Source organism: Eriocheir sinensis, chromosome 34 (genome assembly GCF_024679095.1).
Source record: "Eriocheir sinensis breed Jianghai 21 chromosome 34, ASM2467909v1, whole genome shotgun sequence".
In the NCBI taxonomy this organism is placed as follows: domain Eukaryota; kingdom Metazoa; phylum Arthropoda; class Malacostraca; order Decapoda; family Varunidae; genus Eriocheir; species Eriocheir sinensis.
Window position 1 is genome coordinate 14,996,638 of NC_066542.1, and position 13,535 is coordinate 15,010,172.

Sequence of the window (13,535 nt, forward strand, 5' to 3'; positions counted from 1 at the left end):
CAGTCATTCTTCTCCGCCGCAGGTCGATGCTCATTTGTTTTCGGGGAGGGAGGCGACTCGATAATCCTCCCCTCCAAAACACGGCAAGGTTTCGACGTCTATTGATTCGATGTCAGCGTAAGTACTCTATTGGATTCAGCCAGCCTTTTATCTCCGTCTCAGTGATGGATTATTATTCAAAGCGGAAGCGGATTCTCATCTACTTTTTTTCTAATGCTCTGTGTTGAGAATTCATTCCTCTTCCATTGTGTTCAGAGGACCGTAAATTTCCTGGTAGGGTGATTGGTGTACGTCTGTTTTTCCTTTCCCTTTGTTATGGTAGGAGAGATGAAGGGTCTCTCTCTCTCTCTCTCTCTCTCTCTCTCTCTCTCTCTCTCTCTCTCTCTCTCTCTCTCTCTCTCTCTCTCTCTCTCTCTCTCTCTCTCTCTCTCTCTCTCTCTCTCTCTCTCTCTCTCTCTCTCTCTCTCTCTCTCTCTCTCTCTCTCTCTCTCTCTCTCTCTCTCGACTACAGAGAGAGTATGTATATTCATTCGTGGACATTTATCATTTTCTATCCGTTCCCTTTTATGTATGCGTATAAATTTCTACATGAATGCAACAATAGATAATAATGAGTCATTTCATGGTCGTCATCAAGGGAGCCAATTGGCCATTAATACCGTTGGGGGGAAGGATTGAAATGATGAGAAATAATTCACAATAACGACATTTTATTTTTATCCAATGCTCATGCGCTGCCTGTACTACGCGCGATATATAGCCTCCCTGCACCCCCCTCCCTCCCTCTTTCTCTCTCTTTATCTATCTATATCTATCTATATATCTGTCTGTCTGTCTGTTATCTCTATCTACCTATCTATCTATCTATCTGTGTCTGTGTATGTTTCTGTGTGTATCCATTTTTATATTCCTCACCACCACCACCACCACCATTTATCTATCTATATCTATCTATCTATCTGTCTATCTGTTTATTATCTCTATCTATCTACCTATCTATCTATCTATCTATGTGTGTATGTTTCACTGTGTATCCATTTTTATATTCACCACCACCACCACCACCACCAACAACAACAACAACAACAACAACAACAACAACAACAACAACAACAGCACAGTGAGGCCCCGTATGAGTATTTTCACCCTCCGTATGTTAATTGGATGTCAGAGTCCCGGTAAATGTTTTGAATTGTGCGCCCGATGCCCCGTCCATCCATCCTCGCCGCCGCCCACTGCTTCGTCTATATTTTTGATGCGTCTATTCATTCCTTTGTGCTGGCTAACATTGATTAAACTTTTACTGTTATTTTTTTTTTATTTGTAGTTTGAATAATGTTGGTTGATATCATTAGTAGTAGTATTTCATCGCTATTATTAGTATCATTGTATTGTATTTGATTATGACTTGTACTTTGATAATGTACGGATAACACCTCTCGTACTATCACTACTACTACTACTACTACTACTACTACTGTTGGTGTTTAGTGAGTGTTCTTATGCTAATTGGTTCACGGATAGAGAAAAGTCAACAATTGGTGACCCTGGAGTGACTTGCTTGCTACACTACTACTACTACTACTACTACTACTACTGCCAACACCTCAGTCCACTTCTCCAATCCCCCTCACTTTGTCTAATTCAACCCCTTCCAATAAATAGGGAGTGAGGCGCAGCGATTGCAATCTCGTTATCGTAATGGGCGACAGCTAATGGTTGTTGTTGTTGTTGTTGTTGTTGTTCATGTTGTTGTTGTTGTTGTTGTTGTTGTTGTTGTTGTTGTTGGGTTGGCGGATGGTAGAAGGAGATGAGGAGGAAGCTGAAGAGAAGGAGAATCAGCAGGAGCAGCAGGAAGAGTAGCGAAAGGATGAGCAGGAATAGAGGAGGTAAAGGAGGACGATGACGACGAGGAGGACAAGGACAAGGACGAGGAGGAGGAGTTGGAAGAAGGGAAGGAGGAGGAAGAGATTGAAGTGCACTAGCAGGGACCGACAAGGAACACAAAGATAAGAATGAGGAAAAACATTTAGTGAAAAAAAGGTAGGAAAGAAATATGAAAATGCACTAGTCTAAATGGAGACTAAGAACTGCTATTTTTTTTTTCATACTTAACCCGGTAGCAGCGACGGGCCAAATTTGTGGCTTTTCCGTGTACCAACGATGGGCCAAATTTCTGCCATGCATAAACTGAGCACATATGCGTTGATATATATTATGAAATGGTTTGCGTGAGTGATTATTTTTTCTCTTTATTTTGCTTAGAGGGGCCTTTAACCTAACCTAACGTAACCTAACTTAACCTAACCTAACCTAGCCTGACCTAACCTAACAAACATGACCCCCGCAGCTACCGGGTTAAGATAGCTTTTTGGTGCTTAATGAGTACTAGCTGCAATGGCCCTTCCCCTTCGATAAATCGTGTAAATACATCTATAAACCCCTAAGACAGAGGAGACAGAACAAGGGCGAAGTTGGCTCGATGTCAGATTCCTTCGCCACGATTCGAACCTCGGCCAAGAATCCCGCGCCACACAACAACGCCGCCGACTTTATCACCTCCACGACTTCATCACACGATTGACCGGCCGATAAAACCTCAAAAAACACTCTTAGGACGATTCCCAGAAGATATTTGGTGTCATTTCTCCAACCTTTTATCCGCTGTACCGCCGATTGTCCGTTTTTTTCGCTCGCCTCCTTCAGAAATCACTCTAGGGACGATTCACAGGAGATATTTCGTGTCGTCTCTCCAACTTTTTATCCGTTGTACCGCTGATTGTCCATTTTTTCGCTCGCCTCCTTCAGAAACCACTCTTAGGACGATTCCCAGAAGATATTTGGTGTCATTTCTCCAACCTTCTATCCGCTGTACCGCCGATTGTCCGTTGTTTTCGCTCGCCGCCTTCAGAAATCACTCTAGGGACGATTCACAGGAGATATTTCGTGTCGTCACTCCAACTTTTTATCCGCTGTACCGCCGATTGTCCGTTTTTTTCGCTCGCCTCCTTCAGAAATCACTCTAGGGACGATTCACGGGAGATATTTCGTGTCGTCTCTCCAACTTTTTATCCGTTGTACCGCTGATTGTCCATTTTTTTGCTCGCCGCCTTCAGAAACCACTCTTAGGACGATTCCCAGGAGATATTTCGTGTTAGCTCTCCAACCTTTTTTTCATTGAGCCTCTGATTGTCCGTTTTTTTCGCTCGCTGCCTTCACAAACCGCCACATCCGTTCTTCATATGGTAGACAAACACACAAAGAACGATTACAAAAAGGTGTTTCGTGTCATCTTTCCAACCTTTTACCCATTCTACCCTCGACTGACTTTTTCGCCACTCGCTGCCTCAAAAACCACCACGTTCGTTTTTTATCCGATTTACAAACACACTTCCGTAGGTCCATATTCTTAAACGTAAGGGGTTCCCATGACGACTACTTTCCAGGGACATAGAGAAGATTAACCAAGTTTTTATGGGTGATTCTTCCCCGTTCATGGTGTAGAAGTCGTGTAAAATTGTCACTAGGATCCCAGAACGGTCCGTGGATATCCCAACAACTTCTACGAGAGGCTTTTAAAACAGGCAAAGCAAGGTGTCGATAGGTTTTAGAACTCGAGGTTTAGAAGGATTCCGAGGAGGCATTCCGCGTCATATCACTAACGTACTTATCCACTGTAGCCACGAATGTCTCTTTTTCCCTCATTAACTCGGAAGCCACGTCCTTCACCTCAACGACAGACACACTTAAGACGATTACTAAAAGGTATTCCGCGTCATATCCCCATTGTACTTCGCTATTGTCCTTCCCAATGTCGTTTCTTCTCGCTCGCTGCTTCAGAATCCACGTCCGTCCTTCACCTCATCGACAGACACACTAGAACGATTACTAAAAGGTATTCGGCGTCATATCCCCATTGTACTTCGCTATTGTCCGTCCAAATGTCTTTTCTTTTCACTCGCTGCTTCAGAATCCACGTCCGTCCTTCACCTCTTCGACAAACACTCTTACGGCGATTCCGAGAAGGTATCCCACGTCATTTACCCCAATCTACTTAGCCATTATTCTCGCCCCGCTGATCTGAAAGTCACCACGTCATTCCTTTACATCATCCACGCCGTCCTCCTTCTGCCTCCTCCTCTTCACGACCATTCCAAAAGTCCGGTCCTCTCGTTAGGCTCTCCTGGTTAGTAATGCCAAAGTTTCGCACTGGAATCTCACCTCGCCTCACCTCGCCGTCTCCGCCCTTATCCCAGCCGCCGTAATGGAGTTTGGCGCCCGGTGCAATTTCCCTCCCACCCGTTAAAGGTAATTGCAGTGCGGCATTAGAAGTTAAGTCTTATTGGGTCTGAAAACTGTCACATTCACCCTCGCCTCCATATCCTCGCCCGCTCGGGAAAACAAAGACTCGGGCGCTTTAAAGAGGAAAGTATGAAGGGAATTGTAGTGTGTGGCGTCAGTGTTGGGTCAGAGATTCGCGGTTTCACTCTCTGCGCTTGGAAACTGACACATGGCCCTTCACTGCACTTCCTTCCTTCCTTCCTTCCTTACCCTCCACATCAACGCAGTACTCTGATAAGGAAGACGTTATGGAGAGGTATAGTACAGGTAGAGGTGGAGAGGGAAGGGGAAGAGTTACGTGGTGATGGGTGAAGAGAGGCGGTGTGTTGATATGACGCGATAATGGTGATGCTGAAGGGGAGAAAGGGAAGCATGACATCATTAAGTCGAGGAATGGAGGCGCCTGATCTTTGTTATCTCTCCCTCTCTTTATCTCTCTATTTACCTATATTTATCCATCTATCTGTCTCTCGCTCGTTCGCTCGCAATCTCCCTCTATTTATCTCTCTATCTACCTATATCTATCCATCTATCTGTCTCTCGCTCGTTCGCTCTCTCTCTCCGTCTATTTATCTATCTCCCTTATCCACGCGTGAGTACACCTGCCATGTCGGGGGCGCGTCGCTTCACACTGACAAACGGGTAAGCCGGGCACGTAGGCACGCCCCCCTCGCCTCCTCGCATCAGCCCGTCGCCGTGGCTCACCCGCCTCTCATCACTCTTCTTTATTGCTCCGCCGAAGACACGCGGGAGCATTATCGCCGGAGTTTGCTCATCGCTCGGCCCGCTCACTGACCTCATCACTCTCCTAAACTGCACTTACCTACTCGAGAAGATTTTATTTGCGGGAGTTATTAATGAATCTTCAAGAAAGGTATGAAATAGCGTCGACAGTATGTGTGTGTCTATTTATCTATCTATTGATTGTCTCTATCTATCTGTCTCTTTCGGGAAGGCTAAAAACGTAATATTCATCATCGCAGCGCTGCAAAATAAAATAAAAAAGAAAAGAAAAGTGTGACGGACGCTTCGCAAACTTTTCTGGGTGTCGAGATCCCGCCCACTCTTTCGGAAGTCTACAGACACAAAGAATATAAAATTGTGGTGGTCCTGACGTCTCCCCCCCTAAGAGAAATTACAGAACATATGCACTGGTCGTCTAACTTTGGCGTGGGACATGGACGTGGACAGAATAGCAGGGAAAAAGGTGACGGAATTCTGACAATTTTAGCCATGCAGGAGGGAGGAGGAGGAAGAGGTACAGAACGAGGAGCTACGCATTCAAAAGGAATTAAATTTATTCAAAGGCTGACTCTTGCACAGGGAAACGTGACTGGCTAAGAAGCAAATGAGAAATACGTAGAAATTCCGGTGTTGTGAATTGTTCTGCGAGGAAGAGGAATTGTAAGAGATAAAGAAGTAGGAGGAACAGGTATTTCGCCATTAGAACCTTTGTGAGATGAGCATTCCTGGCCACAGCAGCAGAAAGGAAAAGATACACTGAGGGAGAGAAAGAGGAACGATTAATATGTGTCGGCTTTGTCACTTGGCATGGTTAGGTTAGGTTAGGTTAAGGGGACCATTTATCGGTATTATGTCGTGAGAAGTAACTAAACAGAGGTGAATAATCTAAACCTTACACGAACGTTTACCCTTTCATCATTTAGCTTGGTTAGGTCAGATTAAGGGGTACATATATTACGTGGCTTGGTTAGATAAGGTTAGTCAGCAACGGAAATGTGAGAAAGATAAAGCAGTAGGAGGAAGTGGAGGAACAGTTATGTGATCGTTAGAACCTCTGGTAGCGGATCATCCCCCTCGTTCACAGCGGCGGAAAGGGAGACAGATGCCCCGTCGCCGAGGATATGAAGAGATCTGGGAATCAATGAGAGGGGAGCTGAAGAGACAGATGCCCTTTATTGCAGCCTCTATGTCAGTGCCCTGCAGAGGAACCGCCCGCGTGAAGCAAGGAAACGGAACCCCCTCGTATTAGTCTTTCCCCCCCCCCCCCACCCACCCCCGGCACTTCCCCGCCCCTCACCACCTCATCCCCCCCTCCGCCTCCCTCACGCCTTTGCAAAACTGACTCGTGTAATGTGACACCAAGGTTCTCACGTTATAGCGAGGAAAAACTATTGAGACAAAGGAGTTGTTTTACATCAGAGGAAGCAGTCATAGGCAAATAATAAAAACAACGGAGAAAATTAGCCCGCAATAATGTGTCAAGTGAAAAACTGAATTAAATAGTAAATATGCTCATTATGTCAATTTTATGTATACGAGTGATATATTTTTTGGTGTATTCGGATAGGCAATTGCCAGTTGATAAATAAACAGATGAAGAATGAAGAAAAAGCATATTATTTACTTTATGTTTTATTCGCATGAACAGTTAACAAAGAGAAGAAAGAAAAGTGAAAAGAGCAGAAAGGAGAAAAACGTAATTGTACACTTAGGTTACTTAATAAAGGCTGCTTCAAATAACAGTAAGAACAATGACTATCTACTTTCCTCAGTCTACCCTAAAACTCAAGCCATTAATCGAAGTAACACACATCGCGGCATACCAACAACGCCGCCGTCACTTAGACATCCGACAGACCAAGCTGGCGGGGGTTGTCCTCCCCCCCCCCCCCCCCCCCCCCCCCAAACCCCACCGCCACTTCCTCCTCACCTTGACGCAATTAATCTCTCACGCGTGACTGAAAATAACTTCGGCGCCGCCTGACACACGGCGACCCACGTTATGGCGTCCAATTCCTCTCACACGAACATCTTACACACGAATGAGAGAGAGAGAGAGAGAGAGAGAGAGAGAGAGAGAGAGAGAGAGAGAGAGCAAGGGGGTAATGTTGCCATCACCTTGCGAGTCACGGCTGAGGGGAAGATGGAGATCGCGACGGGTCGGATGCCGGGCCGTGAGTCATGTGTCCGCCCCTTCCGGGAACACTACACGCCGCGCTGCATCCTCTTATCGGGCCGGGAAACACGACCACTCTGCCGGGCCGTGATTGGCTGAGCGGAAAGGAGTAAAGAATATCGCATTACGCTGTCTGGGCCGCACCGAAATACAAAGACGCAAACGGCGGAACTCGATAATGGGGAGAGGAGATAAGAAACAGTAAAGTGGAAAGAAAGTTATTTCCTTCTGATTACGTAGAAAATGAAGGTTTTATATTTGTTTCATGGTCTGGGTCACGCTGAAACACAAATGCGCTAGAGGTGGAACTCGATAATGGGGAAACGAGATAAGAAACAGTAAAGGGGAAAGAAAATTATTTCCTTCTGATTGTTTCTTCTTGCAGAAACGTAGAAATGAAGGTTTTATATTTGTTTCATGATGTGGGTCACGCTGAAACTCAAATACGCTCGATAGTGGGGAAGCGAGAAAAGAAACAGTAAAGTGGAAAGAATTTTTTTTCCTACGTTTGTTTCTTCAAGTAACGTAAAAAAGAGAAGATTAATGTTTCAGTCTCGGTCACGCTGAAGCAAGAAGATATAAAAGGCGAAACTCGATAAGAGAAACGAGATGAGAAACAGTAACGTGGGAGAAAATTATTCCCTTCGTTTCTTTTTCTAGTAACGTAAAAATGAAAACACGAAGACGCAGGTGACGCTGAAACACTATAATGAAGAAGCAAGAGACGAGGCAGTAGAGTAGAAAGACTAAATTATTCCACCGTCCTGTTTTTTTTTCGAGTAGAAGTTGTTTGTCATCAAGTAAGGCATATTTACCTGCGTGTGTTCCTCGCCTATCAGGTAACATCTGCCCCCACGTCCCCCCTACTCATCGCAGACCCCACCAGACCTAAACAAACTGTACAGCCAGACAAACACAGCACGCCACACCACCAACATAACCTGTTTGTTTTCATCCCACATACTCAACCGTTTTGTTTTTCCCTCCACAACCTCGACGCAAGAATAACACAGCGCGGTACGGGAGGGAATATGGAGAAGTAATCACAAACACGATTTATGCTTGGATATCCCTCACCTCGGCGGAACATTAGTGTTTTTTTCCGTTCACTCTTTTCCGATGTGGCGCGCGGCGGGGCAGGGAACGACCGGAGATGTATTACCGATGAGAAAACTGATGCCATTATGGACTTGGCTAGACCGACGCCGCGAAACCTGAGGAATCACAGGAAGACAGACCTCGCTCCAATGGGTCTCTCGGACAGTCGGTATCATTTATTTCTCCTCAGATAACGAGGGCGCGTTGGCGCATGGCCAGCGGCGGCGGCGGTGGCAGTGGCGGCAGCGGCGGCGGGGAGCAGCAACGCAGCTTGCCCGGGTTTGTTTTCCAAATACGGCAACTCTGGAGCTGAATGTAAATGAAACAAGAAAAACAAAACGGGAACGCACTATTTATGGTCTCCCCGTGGCATACATTTCACATAAATATCGTAAATTCGCAAAGTTTACTCCTTTACGAAAACTTGAGTTCTTTGTTTTCTCTTATCCGGACTCTGGGGCGAGAATCTGCGTAATAAATGTTGCATCGATGCAGTACAAAAATTATTCCCCTCCGCGGCGCTCCTCGAGACGGGTCATTAGCATGCGCGGCTCGGGGCAAGGGCGTGCTGGGGCCGGTCATTAGGACTTACTCGTCTTCATTATGCCAAAGTCTGCCAGCCCCAGTACCCTCCCCCCCGCCATGGACCTGCCTTCTCCTCCTTCCCCTCTTCTTCCTCTTCCCCCTCTTCTTCCTCTTTCCCCTCTTCTTCCTCTTCCCCCTTCTCCTCCTCCTCGAAACCTCCTCAGGCCTCTTCGACTTCTCGTTTTCTGTGGGAGTTTGTTGGAGAGAAAACGCCCACTTAATAGTATGCATCGAATTGTTAATGAACTGCTTCTTGCTAACCCCGCCTGAGTATCCTTGGAGAGTGTATGTAAGTGTTCAGGGTCTCGTGTGCATCCGTGCGTGTTTGTTGTGCCAAAGGGTGAACCTCATGACTTCTTTATTTCATGTAAGAAGTGGTTGTGTTAGTAAAGAGGTAGCAGCAGGAGTTGTAGTAGTAGTAGTAGTAGGAGGAGGAGGAGGAGGAGCAGGAGGAGGAATAAGAGGAAGAGGAAGAGGAAGAAGAAGAAGGAAAAGAAGAAGAAGAAAAAGAAGAAGAAGAAGAAGAAGAAGAAAATTTAAATAAAAAAAAAAAAAAGAAGAAAAAGAATAAGAATAAGAAGAGGAATAGGAGGAGGAGGAGGAAGAGGAAGAGGAAGAGGAAGAGGAAGAGGAGGAGGAGGAGGAGGAGAAACCGCAACTATAAAAGTCATTGTCATCAGAAGCTAGATCGAAAAGCTTCATAGTAAAACACAGTTATCTAAAACCAAAATATAAGAAAACAAAAAACGGAAACGCACCACATAAAAAATCTACATAACCCACCACACACACACACACACACACACACACACACACACACACACACACACACACACTCCACATGGTTCTGGTAAGAGGCTCATCGGCTGTTATTTATTTTTATTTTTTATTTTTTTATGTTCAGCTGCTGCACACGATAACCGCCTCTACCCCCCCCCCCAACACACACACACCACCTGCACCCCCTTCCCCCCTCCCCACTCTCACCCCTCTCCCCCCCTCCGCAACCCTCCACCCACTCACATCCAACTGGCTTCTTTTCTCCTTTTCCCTTCATCCTTTTCCTCCATCTTTTTTCTTTTCTCCTCACTTTCTTCCGCCTCGCTGCCTCTTCTCCCCTGTTTTCCATTTTTTTCCTCCTTCTCCATTTGTTGTTGTTTTCTGTATTTTTTTTCGGTGCTGTTTATTTTGTTCTTTGCTTCCCCTCCCTCTGGCGTTCTTTTTTTCTTGCGTGTCTTTTTCTTTCTCTCTCTAATTCTCTGTGTCTGTTATTTCACGTTCTTCAATTATATTTCTTACAAGGTGGGTGGGGGGGGGTTGGTGTTGGATTCCTGATTTTCCTTTCCCCTTCCATTCTTTACCGCTTTTCCTCTCCTTTTTTTTTCTTTCTCATTCACGTTTTTCACTTCGTCACAATGTTTTCTTCATCTCCCCATGTTCTCTCTCTCTCTCCCTCACTTCCCTTTTTCTGTTTCTCTTCTCTTTTATCTTCGCTATCTCCCTTTACCCAGCCCTTCCCTTCCGGTCTTGTCATTCTTTTTCTCTCCTCCTTTTGTCTTCTCTTACTTCCTTTTTCTTCTCAACTTTTCTTTCTGTCCCTTCTTGGTATTTCTATTTCTTTAATCCATTTTCTTTCCTTCTCCGTCCTAGTCTTTTTGTTTTGCTTTTCTTTCTTTTTTCACTCTTCTCCACTTTGCTTTTGTTTTTCCACTCATGTCAAATCATTTTTTTATAACTTTTTGCTCTTTTTTTTTCCTCCATAACTATATTTCCCTCTCCTTTTCGTTCTTTCTTAACATCTTCATTCCCCAGTCCTCCCTTTAATATCCTTCCTCCTTCCTTCTCGTCTACACGTCCACTGCCAGTCACTAATTTTCCCCTCCCTTCACCCATTCTCCTTAACTCAACCATATCCCGTGAAAGCCCATCCCAGCCAGCCCCTCCCCGGCACCCCCCTTCCTTCTCCTTCCTTCCGCTCCCCTTCCCTCTCTCAGCCCTTCTCCCACACGTCACCACTAATGCCACGACCATCAATTCTATTTTTTTTTCCTTTGATTCTGTTTGTACTGTTCTACTGACGCGCTACTCGAGCCATTACTACTACTACTACTACTACTACTACTACTACTACTGTGCATTTGTTGGCAGCAATATACAAGCGTTAGTACCGAAAATTTAATTATTCTCTAGATTTAGTGAATGTTAATGTGGAAAAAATGGAGAATATTAAATCACAATGGACGACGTGGACCCAAGCACCTCCACCACCACCACCAACACCACCACCAACACCACTAACACCAACACCACTACCACCATCACCACCACCACCAACAACAACAACACTAAATCACCACCACCATCATCACCACCGACAACAACACCACCACCACCACCGCAACCACCACAACCACTACCACAACCGCCATTACTACGAGAGAGAGAGAGAGAGAGAGAGAGAAATAAGGGGCCTTGTTACCCCGAAGCCGCGTCTCTCACCCGACACTCGCCGACCTATGGATTTTCAATAATTGGACTGTGGATGTGCAGAGAGAGAGAGAGAGAGAGAGAGAGAGAGAGAGAGAGATACACACACACACACACACACACACACACACACACACACACACACGAATGCATACACACAACGTGAGAAGATTGACAGACTGAGTAATAATAATATGACAAGAATGACATCAAAGGAAAAATATTATGTGCAAATGCGTATATATAAAAGTCATTTACGAATAAAAGATTGATCTATAGATTTGGAAAGGAAACAAGACCTGATAAAAATGTTGCAATAAAAACTAAGAACAAAATAAAAATTAGTAGTTCAGAAAATAATGTTGACCCAAAGTAAAAACCTCATTAAATTCCTCCTCTTTCTTAACTTCCCCTCTATCACATTACCAGCAACTTGTCAAATAAAATTAAAAACTTGAGAACACCCGCCGTCCTTCTCCCAGCTCTCATTTTACCTTCTCCTCCTCCTCTCACACTGCAATTCTCTCTCACTCTCCACCTTCTCATTGCCTCTCACACCTCCCTCTCTCTGTCATTTTCCTCCTTTTTTCTGCTTCACGTCATCCTCCTCCGCTTCCCTACCTACCCTGGTCGCTTCCCTCTCCTTCTCTCTTTCCTAGTTTGTTTTCTCCTAATCTTTTTATCTCACCTCCTTCTCATTCTCTTACCCTTCACGTTTTTCCCTCCTTCTCCTCCACCTCCTCCTCCTTCTTGATCATTTTCCAAGTTTCCTTCTCCTCATCCTCATCAGCTTTTCTCCTCGTCTGTTACCTTCTCTTTTTCTCTTTGTGTTCTATTCGTTTGTATCTTTTCATTTGCTTTTTTTAACGTTATGCTTCTTTTATCCTACACACACACACACACACACACACACACACACACACACACACACACACACACACACACACACACACACACACACACACACACACACACACACACTTCATTTTCCAGAGTACATAATGAAGAGGGACAGAGAGAGACAGAGAGAGAGAGAGAGAGAGAGAGAGAGAGACTGTGAAATTATCTGCCTTCCCTTACAATAAGTCACAGTTACCTGAGCAAACTCTATCACCTGTCCACTGTATTGAAATAGACGGTTTGTTTCATTACTCTCTCTCTCTCTCTCTCTCTCTCTCTCTCTCTCTCTCTCTCTCTCTCTCTCTCTCTCTCTCTCTCTCTCTCTCTCTCTCTCTCTCTCTCTCTCTCTCTCTCTCTCTCTCTCTCTCTCTCTCTCTCTCACACACACACACACACACACACACACACACACACACACAGTTAGTTAGTTAGTTTATTCTTGACCACAACATACATATTCCATCACAAAATTTCTTTCTTTGGCTCGGGTCCTATATAAAATGGAAAATAAGGTTTCCCAAATAACTTACACAGAAGAAGGTAAACACTAATAAATAACTAATGAAACAATAAAAAAAAACAATAGAAGAATGATAATCTTAAAACAAGTTTACCCAAATTTTAAAACGCACAAAAAACACATCCTAAGAATTGGCTTAAAACGTAAGTAAAACTAATCTAAACCATAAATGTTAAATAAAACTATTCCTAAAACTTAATTACACATTCATCAAAGCATAAAACAAATCATGAATTAGAAAAATCAAGCCACAATTAAAATTTCACTTACCTCTCATTCTCTCTTTTCTCGATTGTTTTCTCCAAATCTTTTTATCTCACCTCCTTCTCATTCTCTTACCCTTCACGTTTTTCCCTCCTTCTCTTCCACCTCCTCCTCCTTCTTGACCATTTTCCAAGTTTCCTTTTACTCATCCTCATCAGCTTTTCTCCTCGTCTGTTACCTTCTCTTTTTCTCTTTGTGTTCTATTCGTTTGCATCTATTCATTTGCTTTTTTTAACGTTATTCTTCTATTTTCAAACACACACACACACACACACACACACACACACACACACACCCACAGACACACACACACACACACACACACCCACACACACACACACACACACACACACACACACACACACACTTCATTTTCCAGAGTACATACTGAAGAGGGACAATATGTGTGTAAGAGAGAGA

At 44.4% G+C, this 13,535-nt stretch overlaps 2 protein-coding genes across 9 annotated transcripts in view; one reads left to right on the top strand and one right to left on the bottom strand.

Annotated features, from left to right (window-relative positions):
- LOC127007129 (mucin-5AC-like) overlaps nucleotides 1–13,535 on the top strand; it is a 296,085-nt gene that overhangs the window by 243,284 nt on the left and 39,266 nt on the right. For all 3 annotated transcript variants that reach the window (XR_007760078.1, XR_007760079.1, XM_050877777.1), the window contains one exon: nucleotides 23–117. The gene's annotated coding sequence lies outside the window, so the exon portion shown is untranslated. The remainder of the gene's footprint in view (nucleotides 1–22; nucleotides 118–13,535) is intronic.
- LOC127007131 (uncharacterized) overlaps nucleotides 1–13,535 on the bottom strand; it is a 157,056-nt gene that overhangs the window by 138,275 nt on the left and 5,246 nt on the right. The window lies entirely within an intron of this gene.